This window comes from Chrysochloris asiatica, unplaced genomic scaffold (assembly GCF_000296735.1).
Source record: "Chrysochloris asiatica unplaced genomic scaffold, ChrAsi1.0 scaffold00186, whole genome shotgun sequence".
Lineage (NCBI taxonomy): Eukaryota > Metazoa > Chordata > Mammalia > Afrosoricida > Chrysochloridae > Chrysochloris > Chrysochloris asiatica.
Window position 1 is genome coordinate 4,549,244 of NW_006408704.1, and position 5,644 is coordinate 4,554,887.

Here is a 5,644-nt window from a genome sequence, read left to right on the forward strand (position 1 = left end):
CAGGATTGCAGGGTATACCCTTTGGCTGGTTGATGATGCATGGAGGGGATTGTAACCATGGCAATGAGATGATATACGATAGAATGAATGTAAAATTAATGTTCTCCCATGTAAACTATCATATAATTCACAATAAAACATTTAAGGAAAAAAAAAGAGGAAATAGAAAGTCTTGGTACACCCTTAACTAATTAAGAGATCAGATCAGTGATCAAAAGCCTTCCAACAAAGAAAAAGTCGTAGACCAGATGACTTTACTGGAGAGTGCTACCAGACATTTAGAGAATCAATACCAACGCTGTTTAAACTCTTCCTAATTATAAAGAAGGAAGAAAAACTCCCTAATTCATTCTATGAAGCAAACATAACCCTAATGCAAAAAAACAGACAAATAGACCATAAAAAATAAAATTATCGGCCAGTATCTGTTATTAATATAGATGTAAACCCAGCAAATAGAATCCAACAGCATATTAAAAGAACCATACACCATGACCAAGTAGAACTTGTTTCAGGTGCACAGTGATGAGTCAATACTAGAAAGTCAGTTAAAGTAATCAATAGAAAAATGCAGCAAAAGCATTAGCTAAAATCCCAAATCCTTTCTGGATTAAAACACTAAAAAAAGATTGGAATAGAAGGGAAATTCCTCAGTATGATTCAGGGCACTCATACATAGAAAGGTCATGGTCAACATTATACTTCATGGAGGAAGACTGAGAACTTTTCTTGAAATCAGAAACAAGACAACAGTACCCACTTTTACGACTTCTATTCAATATTGGAAGCACTGTAGGATAAGCATTGGATATTGGTGTGATGTTGGTGCGTCAAACCCATCAGCTGCTTCTTGGCAATCCTATACAGGGTAGTGATGAGTTGGAACTGACTTGACAGCACTTAAAAACCTAACAATCCAATATTATATTAGGAGTCTTAACCAGAACATTCAGAGAAAGAAACAAAAGATATTCAGATAAATAAAATGATTTTTATTAGTGGATGATGTTGTTGTTGTTAAGCACATTAACCCACAGGAGTCCATTAGTGGATGATACACACACACCACACACATATACGTATATAAAATCCCAAAGAGTCCACAGGAAAATTTATAGAGATAATAGCAGAATTTAATCAAGTCACAGAGTATAAAGTCAACAAACAAAAATCAATTGGGTTCCTATTCACCAGCAGTAAGAAATCTGAAAGGGAAATTCAATTAACAATTCCATTTGCAACAGCATCTAAGGGAATAAAATACCTAGGAATAAATTTAATCAGGAATATGAAGGACTTACACAATGAAAACTATAAGATGCTGCTGAAAGAGATTAATTCCAAACCCACCACCATAAAGTCAATTCCTACTCACAGCAACCCTGCATAGGATTTCCAAGGCTACACATTTTTATGGAAACAGAGTCTCATCTTTCCCCTGCAGAACAGCTGGTGGGTTTGAACTGCCAACCATATGGTTAGCAATCCAGTACTTGTCTTATAGTGCCACCAGGGCCCCTTAAAAGAGATTTGAAAAGACTTAAATAAATGGAAAGATATTCTATGTTCATCAATTGGAAAACCATGTTGTTAAGATGCTACTACCTACAGCAGTCTGTAGATTCAATGAATTCCTGATCTTCATTCCAACATCCTTCTTCATAGAAATGGAAAAATCAGTCCTCATCTTTATATAGAATGGCAATATGCCCCAAATAGCTGCAGCAGTGTTGAAAGAGAAGAGCAAGGTAGAAGGGCTCATACTTCATGATTTTAAAGCATACTATACAACTACAAAAAAGTCCTGGTGTGGCGCTGTGGGTTAATGCGCCAGACTGCAAAGCCATTTGAACTACAAGGTTGGTGGTTCAAGCCCACCAGCTGCTCTTTGGGAACCCTATACAGGGTCGCTATGGGTCAGAACCGACTCAACGGCACTTAACAACATACAACTACAATGATGAAATTAGCCCAGTATTGGTGTAACAATAGACACATAGACCAATGGAATGGAATTGAGAGCCTAGAGAGAGAGACCCACACATCTGTGGTCAACTGACTTTTTACCAGGATACTAAGTCCATTAAATGGAGACTAAAGAATCTCTTCAATAAATGTTGTTGGGAACATTGGATTTCTACATGCTTCACAACATACATCAAAACAAACTCAAAATGGATTGAGTATCTAAATGTGCAAACTAAAACTATAAAGTTTTTAGAAGAAAATGCCAGGGCAATGCTGTCGGGCTTAGTTTCTAACACTAGATTATCTAATATAATAAAAGCATACACAGCAAAAGATAACAATAAACAAAAGAACTTGTAAAAGTTTGGGGAAAAAAAGAAATTTTTGTTCATCGAAGAGTTTGTCTAAAAAAGTGAAAAGACCAGCTGCCAACTAGGAGAATATCCTCAGAAACCATACATATGATAAGCATCAAATAATCAAAAAATAGATAGGAAACTTTGACAACAAAAAGATGAACAAGCCTTTTTTCAAGACTCTGCATCATGTCTGTTAACATTCCACTGGCCGAAGAAAGCCATATTTGGTAGGTAGGGAAATACATTCCATCTCTTAGAGGAACTGCAAGAGACACATCAAGAGATGTGGATTCATGGAGAGACAATGAAATTGGGATATTAAACTATTTATTCTGTCTGCTCCCATGTCGATCAGATGTGTGCCTGCTTATATCTTTGCAGATTTGCAGATATGTGTGTGTCTGTGTATGAACATAAACATATTTAGGCATAAACCTAAGTATGGTAGGCACACTTGTTTATTACGGAATGAATTATGTCTGCCAAAATTATGTATTAAAGTTCTGGCCCCTGTATCTGTGGATATGCTCTTGGGCTCTTCTAATGTGATCATACTAAAGTAGGGTGGGTCCTAAACTGAATAATTTCTGAGTTATAAAGAGAGCAGAGTAGACAGGGAGAAGACAGATGTAGATTGTCTACAAACAATGGAACACCAAGGGTTGCTGGAAGAAGACAGCCAAAGAGAGGCCCACAGAGACTCAGCAGAGAGAATTGGTCTTTTCTCCCCCAGACTAGGAGAAAATGAACTTCTCTCCTTTAAAGCTACCCACTTGAGGTATTTTTTGTTAAGGTAACACTAGGAAGTTGAGCATAGGTGTGTGTCTGCTTGAACACACACTTCTTGGAATGCATATGTGTTTGCTACATGCATGCCTGGGTGAGTTCTAGAAGCTTTTCTCTGTGTGTATCTGTGTAAGTGTGAGCAGACAGATGCCCAGCCCAGTGGACCACCACATGTACCCCCAAGCCCTAGTGCCAATGAGATTCTGTTGGAGAGGTGGGGACACAGCCTTTAGAATCAGGAAGGCTAAATCCACACACCAATTCTGCCACTGACTAAGTTTGACAAGTGTTCCAGCCCCAATTTTCTGATCTGCATAATGGGGCCACCAGTTCCTAGTTTTCTTATGAGTTTTCAGCAGGATAATGCTTATGAAACGGCATTGTAACATGCACTGTACTAAGGCTATCTATGTTGGCTCTAAAGATGCTGCAGAGTGATTTTTCCTCCCATTCCGTGGTCCAAAGACTTGACCATTTCCAGATGCTGAAACTGGAGGCGGCACTGCAGCTCTTAGTGTGTTACCATGGCAACATGTGCCTTCTGCTGGAGGAATGGGGCTCCATGGTTCCATCACTGCTGGGCTGGGGGCGTGAGGAGCAGGCAGGGAGTGCAGGCACACCAGAAGTCCCTTCTATTCCCAAGGGGATCAGGACAGGTATCTGGTATCTGTCTCTCTTTGTTTTGTCATGTCCCTCCACCAGTCTTGCAGGAGGCCTGGAGCAGGCTTTTCAAACTTTAACACACTTCACCTGGGCAGCTTAAAAATGCTGAGCCCTCTGTCTCATCCTGGCACCTCTGGGTGGTGTAGATTGAGTGCTTCACTGAAAGGTTGGTAGTTCAAGTCCACCCAGAGGTGCCTGGCAATCTACTTTGGAAGAATCAGAAGCATAGTTTTACTCTGTCACACATGGAGTTGCCATGAACTGGGGGTTGATTCATCAGAAAATGGTGTGGGGCTTGTTGCTGTTTTTAAAATTTGGGGTCCTTCGCCTCAGTAATTGTCAGAAGCCTATATTTCTAATATGCTCCCCAGTAGATTCTGGTGTGGGAGGCCTAGAAACCATGTTTTGAGAAACCTGCACTTCAAAGTACAAGGCCTGGGGCAGCCCACTGACTGATTCTCACAGCAGAACCACTTCATTCATTCATTCATTCATTCACTTGGTGCCTACCACTTACTCACTCTCTGTGTATTCTTTTATTCATTCAGTTACTCAAATATCTACTCACATTTAAATAACCACTCATTGACCTAAGCAAACATTTATTCTCTGGGAGGTGGGTAGATAATTAAGGGCACAGTCTCTGCTGCCCTGTAGGAGGTGGCAGGGCAGTGTTCTTCAAACTCTAGCAAAATGAATTTAATGGGTTGACTTAACTGTTTTTAAAAATGGAACAGAATAGATTATAGCAGAAAATATTAATGTGCACAGCAGGTAGCAACAGAAAGCTGTGTTTGTGAAGTTTTTACATCCAGGGTGTGGGACCCTGAGTATGGGGGGATTGGGTCCCATGTGAGATGTATTTTGGAAATAAATGTCAATACTGCATGTAGGGTACTGAAGTTGAGATGTGCTGAGGGAACGAGGGATGGCAGTCCCTCTTCCAGGGTGACATGAGGGAAGCTTCACACAGAAGATAACATTGGGTTGGGTCTTCAAGATGGGGCAGGAGTTTCGCACAGAGGAAGGAGGCAAAGGGAATGCATAGCTGGAAATGGCATGCGGTGAGGCTGGCTACACAAGTCCACAGGCCCTTGAATGTCACATAAATGGCTTGTCTTTTATTCTGATACCATCTAGAGCCAGTGACAAAATCAGATTGATCATTTAGAAAGAGCACTCTGGCCAGACTGGAGAGGGGAGACCAGTGGGAAATGCAGTTATGGTGTGGCGAGAGCTAGGGGCATGACTGGTTCAGGTTGAAAGCGGATACACTTGAAAAGTGTTTTGTTGTTGTTGTTGTTAAGTGCTGTCAAGTTGGTTTCTGAGGAGTGGCTAGTGGGTTTGAACTGCTGAACTTGTGGTTAGCTGTCAAATGCTTATCTTATAGAGTCATACCAGGACTTTGTTTTAGGAGGTAAATTAACACGAGTAAATGATTGGACACAGGGAGGGGGACTTGGAAGAGTCTGCATGATGTGGTCCTGAGGTCCTGATGTGGGAGCGAGGTGGATGGAGAAGCCATTGACTGAAATAGGTGATTCTGTTTTTATAGACTCCATCCAGTGCCAGCCTCCATACATGTGAAGATAGTGAAGGAACTGCCCATGTGGAAAGAGAGGCATCATCATGTTATTTTTTGTTTTAAAAATTAAGTTAGTGAAAAAGAGCTCCAACAACAACAACACAGAATACCCGACCAAGCAGGCTCAGGGGATGGTCCCAGAACTCTGAACTACATATAAAAGAATATTTAGAAGGTTGGAAGGCTTACAGCTGGGGAATTTGTGGCAGAAGCAAGAAATCCATTGTTTTCTAGTCCGGGATGCTCAGCTGCTCCAGGAGCCACCATCTTGGGTGAGACCAAG